The sequence below is a fragment of the Mastomys coucha genome, unplaced genomic scaffold (assembly GCF_008632895.1).
Source record: "Mastomys coucha isolate ucsf_1 unplaced genomic scaffold, UCSF_Mcou_1 pScaffold20, whole genome shotgun sequence".
Classification (NCBI taxonomy): domain Eukaryota; kingdom Metazoa; phylum Chordata; class Mammalia; order Rodentia; family Muridae; genus Mastomys; species Mastomys coucha.
The window spans coordinates 133,517,089-133,539,397 of record NW_022196903.1 but is presented as its reverse complement, the minus strand read 5'-3'; the positions used below and the strand labels follow the sequence as shown (position 1 = coordinate 133,539,397).

Sequence of the window (22,309 nt, the reverse complement as noted above, 5' to 3'; positions counted from 1 at the left end):
CATACACTACCACCGTCAACATCAAAATAACAGGAATCAACAATCATTGGTCATTAATAGCTCTCAATATCAATGAACTCAATTCCCCCAATAAAAAGACACAGGCTAACAGAATGGATGGGTAAACAGGATCCATCACTTTGCTGTACACAAGAATTATACCTCAGCAACAAAAATAGATACTACTTCAGAGTAAATAAGCTGGAAAATAATTTTCCAAGCAAAACCAAGCTGGAGTAGCCATTATAATATTGAATATAATAGACTTTCAACCAAGGGTGTTCAAGAGATAGGGAAGGCTTTCTAGAATTCAATGAAAACAGAAGCACAGCATACCCAAACTTAGGGGACACAAGGAAAGCAGTGCTAAAAGGAAAGTTGATAACACTAAGTGCCTTCATAAAGAAGTTGGAGAGATCCCAAGCTAGCAATTTAACTGTATACCTCAAAGGTCTTAGAAAAAAATGAGCAAACACACACACCCAAGAAGAGTAGATGGCAGGAAATATTCAAACACAGGGCCAAAGTCAGTAAATTAAACACAAAGAGAACAATACAAAAAAAAAATCAATGAAACCAAGTGCTGGCTCTTTGAGAAAATCAACAATATAGACAAACTCTTACCCAAACTAACCAAAAGGCAGAGAGGGAATATACAAATTAACAAAATCAGAAATGAAAGGGGGGACATAAAGATACTGAGACAATCCAAGGAATCTTTAGGTCTCACATAAAAACCTCTACATCACAAAATTGGAAATTCCAAATGCAACAAATGTTTTTCTTGATAGATACCACTTACCAAAGTTAAATCAATATTAGGTAAACTATTTAAAAAGTCCTAAAAGCTCTATATCCCCTAAGGAAATAGAAGCTTTCCTTAAAATTTCCCTACCAAAAAAAGGCCGGGGCCAGATGGCTTTAGTGCAGAATTCTACCACTTTTAGAGAAGAGCTAATACCAACACTCTTCAAACTATTTCACAAAATAGGAACAGAAGAAACATCGCCAAACTCATTCTATGATGCCACAGTCACCCTCATAACTAAACCACATACAGACAACAAAGAAAGAGAATTTCAGGCCAATTTCTCTTGTGAACATTGATGCAAAAATACTCACAAGCCAAATACAGGAACTTATCAAAAATATCATCTACCATAATCAAGTAGACTTCATCCCAGGGATAGAGGGATGATTCAATATACAAAATCCAGCAACTTAAACCTCCAGATATATAAACCTGAAAAAGTCGCATGATTATCTCATTAGATGCTGAAAAATCCTTTGACAAAATACAACACCCCTTCATGTTAAAAATTGTAGAGAGATCAGGGGTAGAAGGCATATACCTAAACAATCAAAGCAACATACAGCAAGCTAATAGCCAACACCAAATGAAATGGAAAGAAACTTAAAGAAGTTCCACTAAAATCAAGGACAAGACAAGGTTCTCTACTAAAAATCTATTAAATATAGCACTTGAAGTTTTAACCAAAGCAACAAGACAACTGAAGGAAATCAAGGGGTGTAGATTAGAAAGGAAGATGTCAAAGTATCTCTATTTGCAGGGTGATTTGATAGTATAAATAAGTGACCCAAAAATTTGACCAGAGAACTCCTACAACTGACACACACACCTTCAGCAAAGTGGCTGGATATGAAATTAACTAAAAAATAATCAGTAGTCCTCCCTTACACAAAAGATAAAGGGGCTGAGAAAGAAATTAGGGAAACAATGTCCTTCACAATAGCTGCAAATAATATAAAACATCTTGTAATTCTAACCAAACAAGTGAAAGACCTGTATAACAAGAACTTGAAGTCTTTGAAGAAAGAAACTGAAGAAGGTATCAGAAGATGGAAAGATATTCCATGCTGATGGATCTATAGGATTAATATAGAAAAATGTCTATTTTACCAAAAGCAATCTGGAGATTCAACACAATTCCCATCAAAATTCCAAAACAATTCTTTACTCGAGAATTGTCGAAAGAATAATACTCAACTTCACATGGTGAAACAAAAGACCTAAGATAGTTAAAACACTCCTGTAAAATAACAGAACTTCTGGAGATATCATTATCTCTGAGATCAAGCTGTTCTACAGATCAATAGGAAAAGAAAATCTCATAGGATTGGCATAAAAAAAGACAGGGTGATCAATGGAATTGAGTCAAAGACTCAGAAGTAAACTCATGCAACTATGGACAGTTAATTCTTTACAAAGAAGCCAAGACTATACATTGGAAAAAAGAAACTATCTTCAACAAATGTTGCTGGTGTAACTGGATCTCTACATGTAGAAGAATGAAAATAGATCTACATCTGCACCCAGCATAAAATCCAAGTCCAAGTGGACCAAATACCTCAACACAAAAAATGGTACATTAAATCTGATAGATGAGAAAACAGGGAATAGCCTTCAACATACTGGCATAGGAGAAAACTTCCTGAACAGAACACCTATATCTCAGGCACTCAGATCAACAATTAATAAAGGGGACCTCATGAAACTGCAAAGCTTCTGTAAGGCAAAGGACACTGTCAATAGGACAAAAGAGCACCCTACAAAATGGGAAAAAATTTTACCAACCATACATCTGACAGAAGGCTGATATCTAAAATATATAAAGAAATCAAGAAATTTGACATCAACAAACAAACAAAAAAACTCAATTAAAAGTTAGATACATTCTAAACAGGGAATTCTTTACAGAAGAACGTCTAATGGCTAGGAAGCACATCCTTAGTCATCAGGGAAATACAAATCAAAGCCACTCTAATATTACATCTTATGCCTGTCAGAATGGCTAAGATACAGCTTCATGCCATTGAGGATGTGGAGCACAGGGAACACTCTTCTATTGCTGGTAGGAGTACAAACTGGTACAACCATTCTGGAAAACAATTTGGTAGTTTCTCAGATGACTGGGAATAGCTCTACCTCGAGAGTTAGCTATACCACTCCTGGGTCTATACCCAGAAGATGTTCCACCATACCACAAGGACACTTACTCAACTAGGTTCATAGCAGCTTTATTTATAATAGCAAGAAACTAGAAATGGCCTAGATGTCTCTCAACTGAAGAACGGATACAGAAAATATGGTACATTTACACAATGGACTATTACTCAGCTATTTTAAAAAATGACATCAAGAAACTTGCAAGCAAATGGATAGAGCTAGAAAAAAGTATACTGAGTGAGATAACACAGACTCAGAAAGACAAACATGATATGTACTCCCTTATAAGTTAGTATTAGCCATAGAGTGCAAGATAACCATCCACAGACCCAAAGAAGCTAAGTAATAAGAGGGACTCAGAGGAAGATGCTTGTATCTCACTAAGAAAAAATAATATGGACATTTGGGGTGGATGGAGGGAGGAAAGCAGGAGAGTGTGGGGGCGGGAGGAGAACAAGAGAGATTAAGCATGGAAAGAACAGAGGGAGAGAGATCTGGGAGAGAGAACTGGAAGAGTTGGAAGGGGAATCTTTGGGATGAGCTAGAAACCTAGGACAAAGAAAACTACTAGGAATCTATGAGGGTGATGTTAGCTAAGATTCCTAGCAATTGGAGATATGGAACCTGAAATACCCACCTTTAGTAGTCAGGCAAGACTTCCAAAGGAGGGATGAGGATGGGGACACCAAACCAGGCACAAAACGTTAGGCCCACAATTCTTCCTTCCTAAGAGATATGCAGGGATAAAGTTGGAACAGAAATTTGGAGAACGGTCAACCAATGACTGAGCCAGCTTGAGACCCATTTGAGACCCATGTCATTTGAGAGCCTAATCCTGACACTGTTAATGCTAGTCTGCTATCCTTGCAGACAGGAGCCTAGCATGACTGTCATCAGAGAGTCTTTACACAGCAACTGATTGGAGCAGATGTATAGACCCACAGCCAAACTTTAGGTGGATCTTGGGGACTTCTGTGGAGGAGAGGGAGGAAGGATTGAAGGAGTCAGAGAGGTCAAGTGTACCATAAGAAAGTCTACAGAATCAGCTAGACTGGGCTCACAGGGGCTCACAGAGACTCACCAACCAGAGAGCACGTGACAGAGACTCACCAACCAGAGAGCACATGTGGGCTGGACCTAGGCCCCTTACACATATGTAGCAGATGTACAGCTTGGCTTTCATGTCGGATCCCTGACAGCAGGAGTAGGGGCAGTCTCTGACTCTGTTGCCTGCCTTTGGATCTCTTTTCCCTCACTGGGCTGCCTTGTTTAGACTCAATAGAAGAAGCTTCACCTAGTCCTACTGCAATTTGATAGGTCAAGGTGAGTTCATATCCATGGAAGACAACCTTTTCTCTGAGAAGAATGGGAGGGAAAGAGGGGTAGGTTAATTGAAAGAGAAGGACTGGGAGAAGAGGGGAAAGGGGAAACCGTGATATGGATATACATTAATTAATTAGTTAATGCAAAAAATCTTATTTAGGGCAGATTTTTCATTGGTTTTCTATCTAGAGAACATAGACGTTCTTCTTGTCTCCTCAGGAAAGTTCACACAAGATTGAATGTCACAGCCAAGGTTTACTGCTGTATGGTGCCTAAAATTACCCCAAATGATAAAGGTGTTAGGGGAATGATTTAGCATGCTGTATATGAGCTAGAAAAGGAGGATTGTGTGTTTGTATGTGTCTCTGTGTGTCAGATCAATTGAGAGTTTTCCATGAAATGAGCATAGTACAAAGTGAAGTAGTATTTGGGTGGCTACTCACATGTAAGACTTTCCCATGTTCTTGTATAAAACCAATATAAAACTTATTAAAATACTCATGATAACATCTTCCTCTGTGTGTAGCTACAGAGGAAGTTGGAAGCCTGTGGGAAGGTGGGAAATGGCCAGTGTGTAACTAAGGAATGGTTTTAACCACAGCCCAAGCTGCCAAAATATAAATCAAGGAAAGTTTTCTATTAAATTCTTTAGGGAATCTTCTAGAATGACTCCATAGGCACATATGGACATACAGGAACACACAGAAGCCCTTCTTGTACACAAAGCAACAAGGGAACTAAACCAATGCTTACAGCATTATTTCACTCCTATGAGATGAGAATGTCATTTTTATAGACTCTAAGGAAAACGGTCCTCAAGATAACTAGATTTCAAAATTAAATCACAGGTAATATCCAGGTGCATTAGGTCTGGGGTATCCAGTTCAGGATTCCTTTTATTGTTCAGGAAGAAGCAAAGTCATAGATTTAGGCTTTTGCAGACCACATTCATACTAAGGTTTTAGATGGGAATGTTACTTTCTGCATGTTAAGATATGAGATAGCAATCTCCCTTTCTGACAGTTCTGTAAGAAGACAGAAGTCAATCAAGCTGGAAGAATTATCTAATGTAAGTAAGCAGTGTTTGTCAAGTGCCTCATCATTTCTTAAGTTAACTGAAGTAAAATATATATTACTACATATTTTAATAGATAAACACTAACATACAGCATATTAATTAGTGGTAATCATGTAATCATATGTAGTATAATTAAAATATTAATGATTATACAATATGTAACAAACATATAATTAATAATTTATATATTACTACTTATATACTGTATATATTTATATAAATTACCAATATATAAAGAAATAAAAACACATGTGCTTCAATTAGATGAATGTAAAGCAAATGCATTTAACATATACAATCTACAGATTGTTAAGTTGTATTTTCTTTTTACCAAAGTGGAAATGGATATACCAGAAAGAAAAGCATAAAGGTTTCTTAAAATTAAAAACATAAAAAGATATCCTAGGTAATTAGTAACAAAAGTTATAGCAGTGAGCTTCTACAGTTATATTTAAAATAGAGAAGACAGAGTTACAGCAAACCATGTAGAACCTAGAAGGGAACACTCTTTGCTGTGTTGGCACTTTAGGTGTGGGCCTGAAGCTAAGATTCTCAAAACATGAATGGCAACCATTTGTTGAACCAATAAATCCATTTTCCTAGATCTATAGATAAATCAGGCAAAGTATCATTAGCTACACAGAAAATTTGACAAATTTAGTTCATTAGTTTGATGTACTGGCCATATGTGGATATTGTATCAAATGATTAGTTATTATACTTTGTTTTCAAGGACAATTACTACTTATAAAATCTGGCAGTGCATTTGGCTAGTATTAATATAATCCAAAGCTAGTAAAGAGGTTATTCTTGCTAAATCTGGTGTAGTAAAAAAAAAATGACTCATGTGTTCTTAAATGTTAAAAAGATTCCTACACAATTCACAAAGGGGGAAATCAAAGTAAGGCTGAAAAATTTAGGAATAAAATTTCCAAGAGAAAACAGTTTTGTTTGGCTAAGTTCAGAGATACACACACTTCTACCCTGAATCTGGAACTAAAGATAAATCTTAAAAATAGAAGGCAGAAAACTAAATATTCAGCAGAAAAAGAAATCATGAAAATGACTTAACTGCATATATTACTCATAAAAGAATTATTGCTAAGGACTGATAGTCTGAAAATATTTATAAGAAATGAATTAAAATTCTTCTTGCCATGACTATCTGCACGTTGTTTCATTGGGCCATAAATTTAGAATAAAAGCAATAATTTAGTTAGAAATAGGCAAAAGTTTTATAGATAGGAAATGACTTGTCATCTTTTCTAAGCATCACGAGAATTATATTAATTTTTGCTTATCAGGGAAGGGTGCCTCATGAAAACTGGAATCAGTTATGATGGCAGTTGTGAAATCATGGTCTGGGGACTTACAGTCAGTGAGTCAGTGAGCATTGTTCTATAGCACTGCATAAAGATCTTCTATCTTCTTCCCCTTCCCTCTTCCCCTCCCCATTCTCCTCCTCCTCTCCTCCTCTCTCTCCCCGTTCTTCCTCTCTTGCTTCCCCCTTCACTTGCCCTTTCACTCCCCCATTTTCCCTCTCTCCCTTTCCCCCTCCCTCTCCCTTTCCCTCCAACTCCTATTCTTTCCAAGCTCAATCACAGTTCAGTTACATTTCGGAGCTCAATCACAGTTCAGTTACATTACGGTCATTTTACTGACTTGTTTCCTAGCTGTCCAAAATGCAAGGATGTGCCAGAGGACAAGAAGCATGTCATGGGATGAGACGTTGAGTTGGACTGAGAAAGCCTTTATGAATTGTGTTATTACCAATGTGTGTGGGTGTGGCATGTGTTCATCCTCTCTCCCAGGGCTTCTAACCCTGGACAAATTTGCATTTGGCAATTCATTCCAAAATGAGCACTGTACATACGCCACATATAAGTTAGTTGTAAGGAATGGGTTATATCTCACTTCTTTTTTTAATCCCAAGCATTAGAAAAGCAAGTGTTTGCTAAGACAAGGGAGAAAAGGGCATGCATTAGCAAGTGGAGGTCCTCTGTGGTTTCCTAGAAAAGAAGCTGGAAAACAAGAGACAGCAAGATCCCAGCAGGAGTGACAGACTGAAACTAGACTAAAACCGTTCTTCTCCGTACAATATTCTGTCAGTTTGTTAGGGCACTCCTTCTATTGAACAATAAATTCTCTTTGCAGTATCATTGTGGATAAAACTGACTGGAAAGTATGAATATGAAGGGAACTCTATTAGCAGACAGGACTCAGCATAGCTTGCTATTCTCAGGAATATAGACTTAAGATAATTTAGGAGACAAGTAATATCAATGGAATTGAGAGAAGGAGCAAGAAGAGGAGACAGGAAGGGAGCAGAAGGAGGAGAGCTAGAGAAGGAGATCGACAGGTATGGGGGAAGCGACGGAAAGCAGGAAGAATCAGCCTTTGAGTTCAGGGAGAATTACATGCCAGTTCTCCATTACAAAAAAAGCAGAAACATGACACAACCTGTCAACAGTCTGAAGCAATAATAAATTTGTATTATTTGTATTTATCTTCCTGTGTGCTTAAGATAGGAAGTATTTCATTTGAATCTCTTACCTGTAGCAAATCTCTCTCTGAAGTTGCACATGATTTCACGACTCTTCGGGACTCATGGAAAAGAACACAAGTCTATCACAGGTTTTGCTGACGCTTTGGCTAGGAACTAGTGTCCCTGTCTGACTGGTTTGGCTTGTTTAAGAATCTAGTTTTCATCAGCCTGGAGGGCCATATAGAAAAGGAGGGTTTGTACTGACATGATGAATTCAAGGTTGTAGCCACAACCCTAACAATGAGTTAGCTTCTGTGTGCCATGAAGATTTTATGCCACATGATTCCCAACAGTAGGATACAGAGACGTGTTGCTGGAAATATAGACATAAGGTAGGTACTTTCTTCCTTAAATCAGGCTTGCTCCTCTTAGCATATAAAGAGAAGAACTCAGCGGTCTCTGAGCCAGGGGCTGAGGTGGGTCTGTAAGTCTGGTCCACCAAAAGATTACAAACCAACATGTTCATTTTTATTTTAAGTTTAGAAAATGAGAAACATTACTTTCTTCACCTCAGAAAGCATAGTACATTTATAAAGAAACAACTCCCAAGTAAGAACATTTCTCAAAGACTGCAATGGGGTAGGCTGGGCATATTTGCTGTTGACTTTGAGCCCTGTGTGGAAACTTTGAGGCAACTCCGGTCAATACATTCTTGGCTCCAGTAAGGGGAGCTCAGCCAAAAGCAGACCGTAGGCCGTAGGATGCTGTCTGTTGTCACTTCCTCTTTTGTTTTAACTTTATTACTTTATTTTTATATTAACTTTTTGTCTAACTTTATTACAGTTCCTCCTAAGAGTGATTTATTGGCTGCAAATGCAGATCATAGAAATTTCAAAATTATATTCACTTTGAAAGCTGCCAGTGAGAAGATATTTACAATGTTTGTGTTTCAACATTGTGCTACTCTTGTGCATTCCTTCTCTTATGAATAGATAAGCATGCTAGCTTTCTGTTATCATAACACAATGTGGTGTAAGCCATGGTTTGAAGAGCCAATGCTTATTTTGCCTCAATGTCTCAGGAGTTTTATGTAGTCAATAGTTTCTTGGAATCATTGTGTGGGGCCTCTAGGGAAAAAACATCATGATTGGAAATTCATAAATTTCAAGGCAACTGAGCAGTGGCAGCAACACAGAGTAGGAGAAAAAGAGGAAGAAAGTGTGGGGGAGACAGGTAGAGAGAGGGAGGAGGTGAGGAGAAAGGGGAGGGAGGAGGAGTGCTAAGGAGGAGGGGTAGTCAGGAGTGGGGTAGAACTGAGTTCCAGTATCCTCTTGAAGTGAAGTCCTAGAGAGTAGTAGGTAGCTCAGGCTTGAAGAGAATATGGTCCCACCATGAGAAATGCTAACACCCTTATGTTTATGTGACATTCCAGATTTCTCTTCCTTATGTTTGTCTGTTTCTTTTGTGGCTTTAGTGAGGGGATTGAACCAGAGCCTTGCGTATGTCAGGGAAGTGTTGTACATCTACAAAAGTCTACAGATCCCAGAGGATTGATGATGATCTTACCTGTAGCATTTATTATTCATGTAAGTGAAACAGGAAATTTCTGTGGGCTATTTATCTTTAAATGGGGAATTATCATAAGAAATACCTCAAATCCTGGAAGTATTTTTTACCTGTAAATCTCTTATCATGCATTAAGGTAAGACTGCATGCAGTATACAGGTGGGCTAAGGAAGCAGGGCAGAGTAAACAGGAACAATTTATCCTTGGTAAAGTGAAATATCATGGTTAGAAAAGTCTGATAGCAACTATTCATCATCACAATTAACCTTTCACTGTGTTCCCATCGGAAGTATGCCCTTCAATGTCATAGATGTCCTTGCTTAACATGTGTTCTTAACTAGAACTTTAGTAACCCTTTTATTAAGAAAATCAGGAGGCAGTTGTGCTACTTCTGTAATTTATCCTCTCATGGCTTGTTTTAAATAGAAAGTTAGATGATGTCATTTCTTGCATCTGCAATTAGACCACTTGGTTTTCAGACACAAATTTTAGGACAAAACAATCATATTGTATCTCTGAGATTGCATACTAAACACAAGGGTCACATGGTGTGTGCATGCATATATATATATATATATGTATGTATGTATGTATAAGTGTATGTGTGCATATGTGTATAGGTATATGCATGTGTGTATGTGCATGCATGTATATGTATATATGTGTATGCATATGTGGATATGTGAATGCACATATGTATGTATACGTATGTATATGCATATATGTGTGTGTGTGTGTGTGTGTGTGTGTGTGTGTGTGTGTGCGTGTGTGTGTGCCAGGGCTTTCCCTGGCTGAGGGTCTCAGGGCCCTTGTTGCCAGCCTGGCAGAGGAGATAAGGAGTCTGCAGGAGAGGGAGGGGTCAGGTGAGGGTCAGAGGAATTCTGCAGCACTCAGAGCACTTCTGTGGCTCTGACTAGCATTCAGGCCATTTCTGCTGCTCTGACTGACTAGCAACCAGGTGACCCTTCATTTACACAGCTTCCAGAGAACAGACAGACTAATGATGAGCCAAGTGACACAGAATACATGCTTGACGTTTCATTGTATGTCTAGGGTTACAAGGTCAGTCACAATTAGAAAATACAAACAGAACAGATTTTATTCTCATTTTCAGCCCTGTAAGTCCAATGTAAAGAACCTAAACAATGTCTCCTCCAAAGCAAACACTTATACTACATGACAGCCGGCTTCTAGACTACCAGGGTCTGCAGTTTTAAAGCACCACAGACAAACCAAATATATCTGAACTGGTCTTCTTATGAATAGCAAATACTAATGCCTCACTTCTTTTACTCTGTGTTTCATCGTGTACACTATAAAGTAGACAGTCAATCTCTCATATTCACTGAGTTCTATCCCTCTGGTGGCGTATCCTATAAGACTTCCTATCTTTAAACAACATCTTCAGAGATCTTTGAGCCTTTCTAAAAAGGCCTTTGAACCTATTCTCCTGGCAGTCAGAGTTTGTCAGTTGTCTCTGTTTACCCTGCACCAATTACACTGTTTGAGTTTGCTCAAGGGTGGATACCCCAAGAAGATTCCTGGAGTAATGGCCTCATTACTTATCTGTACTTAATGATCCCCAGGGCATAAGGAAGACTTCCAAGTAATGGCCAGATAGTTAATCTTAGGAATTTCCTATAAAGGCTCAGACATATTTTTTCTTGGGAAAAGACATAAAATGAATCATAATGCAGAAAAGTCCCCAAAAATGCAACACACCAAGACCAAAACCCAAAAGTTACGGATAGAAGGACGGTAATTGCAGCGATGAGCTCAGCTTTACCAGAACTGTGTCAAGCAGCTGTGCTGGCTTCATGATTCTTGCTATACCCACTGGATATGGCTGTGCTCCATGCACACGCATGTGTGCAAGTGCATTTGTGTGTATGTGTGTGTATGTGTGTACATGTATGCCAGATATGTGCATATATATATATGTGTGTGTGTATGTATATGTATGCATGTATATGTGTACCTATATATATGCATTATATATATATGTATGTGTATGAGTATGTACATGTGTATGTGTATATATTTATACATATATGTGCATATTTTATATATGTGTATGCACATGTACATGTGTGTATGTATATGTATACATATATACATATATGTGCATGTGTATTTATGTGTGTTTGAATATGTACACATGTATGTGTATATGTGTGTGCATTTGCATGTGTGCTTATTTTTGTGGGGATGTGCTATCCCCATGCATAGACTTCAGAGACAACCTTCAGGTTTGAGTTCTCACCTTTCAACCATGTTTTGAGATAGGGCCTCATTTCTGTGTAAGCCAAGCTACTTGGTCCTTATGGTTCTTTAGTCTCTGACCTCCACCTCCCCACAGGTGCATGCTGGGATTACAGAGGCTTGCATTATTGCTGCTGGATGGCTTTATGCTTGGATCATTTATGTTTACATTATGTTGTTTTGATTTTGTGTTTCTTCACAAGAGGAAAACTTGAACGGTAGCAAACCCAAGGATTTTTACTATCTTCCTAAAGAGTTCCCAGGTTCTGACTTAAAGAATCAATGCCACACTGCTGTTATATTAAAAAGAAAGTCATTAGTCCTTTCTTTCATTTCAGCAAGGGATGAAGGGAAAAGAATCAATAGAATATAAAGTTTTTATAAATCAGAACTTTTAAGCTATTAAAAGTACGATATGTTCAAATGCAGGATACAGGAACAGGAGGTTGCTATTGATGTTTCCAAAGCTAGTGCAAGCCAAAATATGCACGTGAGTGAAATTAATCCAATCACTTTATTTTGAAATCTTATCCAGTTACATGAAAGGTTCATGAAGACCAGCCTGCATATATGCACAATGGCTTGCACCTCAGCACAGCCAGCAGGGACACGTCCACCCAGCGTTTTGGTGTGGAACTTAGTTTAAAGTGAGACATTGCTACTCCACAGTTCCAAGGGGTAGGGCTATCTCAGGACTAGATCTTTATCTTCACTGTGCTCTGATCCAGCTTAGATAGCACCACCCCTGGCTTTTGCTGTAGAAAATACTTGAATTTCTGTGTTAGATGAATTTTTTTTTCATGCTGTAGGTATTTAGTTTCAGTAGCATGTCTAATTAATACAGACAGCATATAGCATATTCCTAATCTCTTTTCATGATAGAGTTTCAAATGATCGTTTGATGCTCTGGTGAGAGTCATGATTGTGATTCTAAGCTATAGACAATGGGATTTAAACTACAACCAGTATCTGTGTTGGAGATATAGCTCAGTGGTTAAGAGCACTGACTGCTCCTCCAGAGGTCATGAGTTCAATTCCCAGCAACCACATGGTGGCTCACAACTATCTGTAAAGGGTCTGATGCCCTCTTCAGGTGTGTCTGAAGACAGCTACGGTATTTTCATATAAGTAAAATAAATAAATAAATAAATCTTTAAACTACATTTCATTCTCTGACTGTTTTATGCATATGGCTAATCTTTCTTTTTGAGCACAGTTCATACAGCATCCTGGCACTTATCATTCTGACTATTATAGAATGATAGGAGATGAACAGCTGCTCTGAACACAGCCATGGATGACAGAAAGGATCTGACTGTACTAAGCCGCCTACCACTTGGCTAGCAAAGGTTCGAGACACCTGCCCCGTCTTTTAAGAAACTTTGTTTAAAAACCATAGTCTTCATTTGAGTGCTTGTTTTAATAGTTTCCAAATCTTAAATAAATCTTAACTTGTGTCCTGAAGATATGGTTGTGCGGTTCAGAGTATAGGATGCCTTTTTAGAGGGTCCAGGTTCAATCCCAGCACCCGCATAGCAGCTCACAACCATCTGCAACTCCAGGCCCATGAGATCTCCTGCCCTCTTTTGACCTCCGCAGGCACTGCATGTACATGGTACACAGACAGACATACAGACAAAAAACCCATACACACAAAACACTTTAAAAGTAAACATACCTTCTCGCATTCCTGAGTGAAAATTAAAGGCACGAGTCCCACAGTTAGGAAAAACCATGCAGAACACAGAGACTGAATTCTAAAGACCTAGGGGCTGTTACTGACTGATAATGACTGTTCTGTAAGAACATAATAGACTTATTTGTTTGAATTTCTTTTTCAGTTTGACTCACTGGCTAAAGAATGTTTCACCTCTGTTAGCTGTTTAGAAATATTCAGAACATAGTGATAACACCATGAGATGATGGATGGTGAAGATTTCTTCATGTGTGTATTAAGGTGAACATTAAAATAGGTCAGTCACTGCGTTCAGTCTGGCTTCAAAGGTCGGATTAAGGATGATGTTTTCTTATCTGGATGGATATTTTCAGATAGCTACAAAGTGGACACCCTTAAATTGAGGGAGAGCAAAAGTGTTCTAAATGAAGAAACCAATAAGTAGAGAAAGAGAGTCTGAGGGCGCCACAGCCCTGCCTGGGGATTGGCACCACAGCCCTGCCTGGGGATTGGCGCCACAGCCCTGCCTGGGGATTGGCACCACAGCCCTGCCTGGGAATTAGCTCTTCTGTTGTGTTTATTTGTGCAGGGCTCTGATGGTTGGCAACCGGACCAGACGAATGCTAAGTTTTTGTGAGAATTACTGATCTGGATAAAGTAGTGTGTGCCTGACATTTAAAGCTGTCTTCAGAACAGAGACACGTGTGCAGAGGCCGAAGGAGGATATGATGTCATTTTCTCCGCAGTCGATGACTATCAGATAAACAAGAAGTTTTCAGAGTGTGATGGATAAATTAGAATACAGAATTCACTTAATGAATACTGACACTACCTGGGGAAGTGTGGATCAGTCAAGCTGGCCACAAGCAACTTATTTTCTCTGGTTACGTGGACAGAGGATCTCAAAGAAAAGGGACAGGAGGAACAATAAATGCTTCTCTCCCCTACCCTGATGATGTATGTTCCACTCAGTCAAGAAAATGATGTCTCTGCCCAGGCAGGGAACGTTTAAAACTCCTTTCTAATAGGATTTGTCCTATGTGGAGAAATGGCAATGATCAAACTGTCTGTTTTTCTTCTGTCTCTAGTCTCCCTTTCCCTGCAAGGGACTTTGAATACTGAGCATGTGTATGAAGCAGAGGTGCCCATGGAGATGTGCATCATTGCATCTCTGGTGAGTCGGCTGCAACTCGATCCTCAGCATCCTTCGTCCTCTCCTCCCATAGAAGTCAACAACACTTTAAAGACCTCCCATGCAGTCTTCCTTCTGTCTTCACCCTGCCTTACTGTAGATGTGTGGAGACCTGGGGTTGAGAAGAAAGCTTAACTGTTGGTTCTTACCAGAGAGCAAGAACACAAAGGAGAAATCGGGTCTAATTTATAGTGTTCTACTTTTTGTATTTTTTTTCAGACCACAGATTAAAGCTCTATTAACTGCCTTAATTTACATTTATAGGTTCAAATAATTATTTTATTAACATTTACTTGCATAAATAAATAGAGGCTTACCAGGAACATTCGAAGTTCTGAGTTTGTTCCCCAATACTTAAGAACAAAAAGGGATGTGAAAATCTATAATAATATCTGCTTCCTAAATTCTATTGAAATTAGTTATTTCTAAAAATATATTTCAGAAATGAGCATCCAGGTGAGAACTTTATAATGTTATCAGCCAGTGTTGTTTTTGGAATTAGAAATTAGGCCCCAACCCTAATTATTTTAATGTTTGGACAAGAACAGACAAAGATTATTTCAAACCTCTAGACAAGAGAACAGACTATAACTGGAGCTATAGAATTAATATGATGCAAACTCATGACCCCCTTTTGTCAAAGAACAGGGATAATCCACTCTTATAATTCTATATACTTGATCAAGCCTAGGAACATACTGGGGCACCAGGATTTTCATTGCCTGTCAGAGTAAATTAAAGACTCTCTGGACAGGATAATCTCAGAGATCTATAAAAGTGGAAATAAAATTGGATGATCATGTAAGGGAGAAAATGTAATTTCTTTATGTCATGGTTCCTGTCAAAGTTACCTAATAGAAGACAGATTAACAAGAGAGCAGATGACAGATTTAGTTGATAAAAGTTTTACACGACATAGGAACTTTCATAAATGAAGACCCAAAGAAACAGACACACTTGTGTATTGCCAGCATGCTTGGCTAGGTTCTGTGAAGGGTACAGCTCTGTAGATATGTGATTCGACATCAGCAGGGTGTGAGCTAACAGCAATAAATGGCAAGTCTCATTTGTCCCTGTGTCCCTGTGTCCGTCTTCAGAGATAATGACATTTCTTCTAGCATGTGGGCCTTACACCCTACTTTGAAGGAAAGGCAGGGTTACTGTTTAATCCACTTTAGGAGTAGAGGTCAGGAGAAAGTCAGAGGGTGACTTTCCTAATTCTAGGACTCGTCAGATGTCGTAATGGGGATAGCGGCATGGTCTGCACTCCATCTGCAGAAAATCAAACAGCAGCTGCCCCTAGGGAGAGGGACGAGGCTTGTATGGAGGGTGCTCGAGGGAGGGCTCCATGGGTTGAAACGTTCTGTTCTGTACATGATTACCCTCCTGTGGTATTTTACAGCGCATCAATATCCATGTACAGTCTACCTAATGAAGCAACCACAGTAATGAAGTATGAGTGTGACTTTTGCCCCCTTTTGCCTGTGACAATAGGCAGTCAGAGAAATGCATGGTAATTCCACCCTAGGTAATGCTCTGGATCAATCTGCACTCCCTATAGATTTGTAATATTTTTGTTTATGACCGAAAATTATTAAACCTACCTATTTCCACACATTATTATTCGGCCAGCCATACCTACAGTTTTCAACTGAGTGTTCCTTCTCTAAAATATACTTTTTCCTGGAAATAACTATAATTTTAAAAGAATTTGAAGAGTAAACGCAGTTGCATGTTTTCACACAGCTGAAGAGTTTATGGCATTCAGGGGTATAGGGTTGCCTGTTGTCCGAATATCATATATAATTTGAACACCCTCATTATTTTTTATTTAAGAAAAATGACTGGTTTCATATAGGCAATTCCTCTCAGTTCCTAAAAAGTAGGTGTGGTGTGAATATTTAGACAATCTGTGCTATGTTGAAACTAAAAGTCACAGGAGTCTGATGGTCAGGGTTTGAAAAGTCCAAACTTTGTTTTTACATATTCTGGGCAAAGGGTGTTGGTTATGCAATTCTGCCTTGAGGAAGCAGCAAGGGGGTAATTATTTAGAGAAAGAGGGGGCAGGAAAAGGGTGGTGGGAGGAGGCGTTTGAGACGGGTGAATTGGAGCATCACTATGAGGATATAGAACTGACATAAGTGAGAGTCACTTGTTTGCCAAGTTCCAGGCTCTGTGGACAAGCTAGACCTTTTCACATAGATCAGTTTGTAAAAGTCGACATCTTAACCCTCAGTGCCACATGTGACTCTGAGAACTTCTGCTCTCTTCTCAGAATAAATGGTCTCCTTTTGTCTGCTTCCCCTCGCCCCAGGGCTTTCTTTTATTCCTACAGCTGAAGTTTTGTATTCTTATTTTTGACAGCTGACTCTAATTATAACTTTCTGTGGTCATGTGATTTCTATGGTCGTCACATAGATTTTAACGTGCAAGTATATGACACAAAATGACATTCATACCGATGTAATAGCTGAGCACTAACAAGACTAAGAAATAAGACAGAAGTCCGCATACTCTTAGATCAAACTGATAGATTTTTCTGATAACAGCAATTTGTTTCATTTGTCTCTATCTTCCTTATTTGAAGTATCTAAACTTCTGTGTGCTGGTGTTTTCCAGACAGCGAGTAAGGTCACAGAAAAGGGAAAGCGTGCATAGCTTTACATGGCTTGAAGAGAGGAAATCAGGGCAGTCCTTGCTCCGTTTTACAAATTTCATCTAAGGTGGTTGTAAATGACCTTGCATCTGTTCTTTTTCTCCGCGAAGCAAACCTGCTTTTAACTGTTGGAGAGCGCCACCTTGTGGACCTGAAAAGCTTCTCCAGTTCCTACTTGCAGCTTGCCGTCTGTGGGTGGAAGGTTCAGTGCAAGGGCAAGGTAAGGGTGAAAGGTAAGGGTAAGCTTGCCTCCTCAAGTCAGAATAAGAACTATTTAGGACAAGCTGACCTCTAGCACGCCATCAGTTACTAGGTTCTCACTAATTAAAGATATTCGTTTGGTTTCCTGATTCTCATTACTAGAATCAAACAAAGCATGCAGTTTCTTAAGAGTTCTGGTTTGATTCAACTGTGCCTCCATTATATGCATTCAAGAAAAGATCACGTGCTCTGGTAGTACAAATAAAAAGCATTTGGAAAGGAACCACTAATAATTTCTGTGTTGGAAAGTTACTGGGGTCAAGGAAATACAGTGTTTAAGATGAATGGTCTATTTGTGTTGGGATTTGAGAAAAAAAAATATTCAAAATGTAAGGACCTGATGTGCCAAGTACTTAGAATTAAGGACATCGGAAGGTCTCAGAAGTCAAGCCAGAACCAGGGCCTTTCTGAATTTGTTGAGTATATGTTCTGTTTGACATAACTCTCATTTCCCTCCATCATATCAATAATGGTCTATCAGACTACCATATTGTTATCTTGGAAATATGGCGATAGATAATATACTGTATAGACTTAGCTGATTCTTGTTAGTTTGCATGACAGTATGCAAAGCAAGCATGTGAGACTCACTGAGTTTCCACAAAAGGCTGCCCATGAGACGAGACCAACCTGTCTGTCAGAGTTTAGCCTGCACAGACTCCCTTAAGCTGACCTCTGGCCTTCCGGGTCTGCTGTGGAGTAGTTCACTCTTTACCCTGGTCCTTTTAGTCCTGTCTCATTGCTAATCTGTCCTCAGGCCAGTCACACCTCTGCCTTGCTCTGGAAACACCCGAGTGTCTGCCCTCAGGACATGCTGTGCTTCACTTTCAGTTTGCTTACTTCTGACTGGTTTGTGTAAACTGCAACCAAAGTGATATTCTCATGAACTCAATTTTCCAGAGGCCTCAGGTTTATAACTTTAACTGTAATATATACATGCAAGACATATTTATGCTTGGAATTTATTTTGTCATTAATCTGGAAATAGCTTTTAGCTTCTTGCAACTAAATGTGTTAGGAAATTTATTCCAAAGAATTTTGAAACTTTGAGCAATTTTCTTGTTCTTCCTTTCTATTTCTTTCTCTTTACACACACACACACACACACACACACACACACACACACACACATGCCTCATCTGCTTCTTCTTATGAATTAAGTTCATTTAGCTGCCTGTCAGAATTCTGTACTTTCTTCTTTGTATAAATTTCAAACACTGACTTCAATTAATTGTTCATTCTGTTTGTGAAACTCAGTCCTTTGCAAACATTTACATCAGCACTAAGTCATAATGTCTACTGCAACACCTAGAACATTAATAAAAAGTGCTTCATGGGTATCTTTAAATATTTTCTACAGTGCATAGAATTTTGCTTTTCATCCTACAAGCATAACTCACATTAGTAAAATGGAAGTTTGTATCAGTCACAGTGAACGTTCTCAGATTTGAAATTCTGTTTGGCAGTGATAGAAATAATAGGCAAAGGGATTATGCGGCTCACACGGAAGCCATTTTGACAAACTAACAGATGCAAAGTGGTAATTGACAGCTTAGGGATAATGACATTGCTTTCTTGCCGTGGGCATCTTGAAAACACAGCGGTCATCATCCATCATGGCCAGGCTTCAGTTCTGCATGCTCAGAGTCAGCATCTGCAGTTGTCATCAGTAGCTTGAATTCTTTTACGGACCCCAATTCTTTAGAGTTGTACTTTGAGACAGGTGAAAGTGAGGCTCTATGGTGACATATAATTTGAACTTTCTGAGTCTTTAAAACTTACTTTTACCATGCACCTCAAAAATTAAATTATGGCAGTAATAATTCTTGCTATTCCTGCCCTTTCAAATGGTATTCCTGAAGACAGTGTTGGAAATGAATCCATACCCAGAGAAGCAAGAGAGAAAGAAAGGGAATTTTTGTTTATAGATTCCGAATTGCATTTAGGAATTCATACTTTTACATGAATCTGAAATTTCTACAACTTTCTTTAGCAAACATCACATTGTCAATTCCACCGCAAGGGCTCACAGTACACCGTACCTTCATGTGGTTCTCCCCGTCTTTGCTTCCTCCGCCATCAGGAATGCCGAGGGGAGCAGCCGGCGGCTCGGGCTGTGTGTAATAATTTACTAATCACCAATGGCCTGTTGTCCTAGCTTATCAGCTGCTGCACAAATAAAACTGCACACTCCCCATGATTTGTTTGAGCACCGTAAGTGACTGGTACGACTACTCTCAAATTTTCTTCCTGTTACCATTTCCATCAACATCTGTTTTTGCTGCAGCTTAGCGGGCAACAGGTGGTAGCAATAACCTGGTGTGTAAACCTTGCTGCCTTACCAACTTCCTAGGGGTCGTATGGAAGTTCCAGCAAAACAGGGGCTTGCCAGGCCTTTTAAATGCGATTAGTCTGTGAGAGTCTTACACAGATGTTGCTCACAGTGTGGGACTAGTCTCTGACTTCTCTGTAAGATTACCGACTTCGTTCCTCTGATCAGGTTTAGAGTTCTATTCGGCTCTGCTGAAAATGTTCTGATGACAATTTTAAAAAAAAATATCTTCAAGTTTAACATCATCAAAGAGAGTTTCCATGGCTTAAGATATACTATAGATGAAATTAAATTATGTTAAGATAGAAAAACATGTAAAATATATATTTGTCAATTTAACTTAAAAATCAGTATTCAATTTCACATAGTTAAGTAGACATTTTAAAGAAAAAGTCCTATGTGCCACAAGCAAACGAAGGGACATACTGGTATTCATTTTTAAACTTTATGAAACATTAACATATGAATTCCAATGGCTGGTTTTGATTTTTATTTCAAAATGTAATGTACTTTTATACTCAGCCTCTCTGCATCATCTGTTTAGAAGAAGACTACTATTTTACTCGCGATTTTGGTCCTGTGGATATTGTTACGCTTAATACATAAAGTCATCAAGTAGTAATTGCTAAAATGTTAGTTACAGCATAGAAGCAGTATCCAATTAATACATAGCTCATGAAGAATTATATTAAAAATCACTAATTATTTTACATCATTATTTACTTCTATGACTTGGAAACATGGAACTTTGTGTATTTGAAAAAAATCAGACTTACTGAGACACATCATGTTCTAAATAAATATCACTATATTTCATTTCCCAAGCCAAACTAGTTATGGTTGTTAAGTTCACCAGTGACCTAAATCTTGATGTTCTCAGGACATACAAAGTTCAGAGTGATAGACATGGGGTTTACAAAATTTAACGTTTCACTCCATAGATAGATTTTTGTTGGTGGCAGGGAGTTTGTGCAGTTCTTTCTCCTGAAAGAACACTCTGACTCTTTCAGTTCTGAGCACCACAAAGAGCCAACACTGAAGACTGTCTAACCAGTTCCTGAGTGACGATGGTGACACATGGCATCCTTGAGGTTAAAGAGATAGCCTGGCAGTTAAAAGCACTGGCTGAGTTGGGTGAGGACCCAGGCTTTGTATGCAGCAGCCACGTGCAGCTCACAACAGTCTTTACGCTTAGGGAGACCTGATGTCATTTTTGGACACAGCATGTACTTGCATGTGAGGTTCACATCCTTTTACAGTCACACACGCATACATCAAGTAAATAATACACATACATTTTAAGGGAAAAGATAGTGTCTTTTCACTCTAAAGAACGTTGATTTAGCTCTCTGATCGAACTATCCTGTGTTTGTTTTTCTTGGAGACACAGTAATCATTTCATAAAAATTTGGATTTTAAATGCATGTGTCACATAATAACATTGACTATCAGAACTAGCATTCCCTGGCTGGAATGCGGAGAGTGTAGGATCCTATATGCACTTGATGTGGTTCTTGGGATGAAATCTAGGGACTCATGCAGTGTCAGGAGCCCTAGGACAGGCTAAGGCTAGCTGGTGACCTTCCTGGAGGTGGCCCACCATCTTTGCATGGTCTGTGATGGGTGAGTTTAAAGAAGTAAGGCTCCAAGAGACTTCATCCCAGGATTGCTTCTTCCATCTGATATGCTTTTCCTGTTAACTTTACATACCTTAAGGATTCCTGGGCTGGTGAGATGGCTCAGCGGGTAAGAGCACCGATTGCTCTTCCGAAGGTCATGAGTTCAAATCCCAGCAACCACATGGTGGCTCACAACCACCCGTAATGAGATCTGACGCCCTCTTCTGGTGCATCTGAAGACAGCTACAGTGTACTTGTAATAAATAAATAAATAAATAATAAATCTTTAAAAAAAAAAAAAAAAGGGTTCCTAGGCACTTGTCCACCCTGTTAAGCAGACTTAGATGAACTTTCATGAATTAATCCTGTTTAGATGAACTAATGATTTTATAGAATTCCTGATTTGATTCAAATAATCTTAGGAAGAAACTTTAAAGAGATGGTTTTAGTTGTTTTGCTAGAAAGATGTAATAAAGTTAGAATCAAGAATAGAATGTGTCCATTCCTCATAATAATAAGTAAAGGCTACATAATAAGCATAATAAGCATAATAAGCTTTTGTAATTACACCAACAAGAGAAAAAGTCTTGGGATTAATTTGTGTTCAAGAAAAAATCATTCAAGTCCAAGGATGAAGCCATAGCCATGCACTATAAGACTAGGCCTTGTAAAAACTGTTGTTTGGAACTTATAATGAGCTTACTGTATGGAACACTGTTTTGAACTTGTTATTGATACTTTTCTGTAACTCCCCTGTTTTGTAACATTTAGTCTATGAGGTAATTCTTTTTACAGAGAACTTTTGTCTAAAAACCATAAAAAGCTGAAACCAATAAAGAAAGGCAGTGTAGCAGTTTTCCATTGTATCTGGTAGAAGTGTATGTGTGTGCAT

The 22,309-nt window shown here is 38.6% G+C and overlaps 1 protein-coding gene across 4 annotated transcripts in view; it reads right to left on the bottom strand.

The window, feature by feature from the left end:
- Positions 1-8,015, bottom strand: part of Pik3c2g (phosphatidylinositol-4-phosphate 3-kinase catalytic subunit type 2 gamma) — a 337,297-nt gene extending 329,282 nt beyond the window's left edge. For 3 of the 4 annotated variants that reach the window (XM_031383723.1, XM_031383725.1, XM_031383721.1), the window contains exon 1: positions 7,923-8,015. The gene's annotated coding sequence lies outside the window, so the exon portion shown is untranslated. The remainder of the gene's footprint in view (positions 1-7,922) is intronic. The other variant, XM_031383724.1, reaches the window with a different exon arrangement.
- Positions 8,016-22,309: the final 14,294 nt, after the last annotated feature.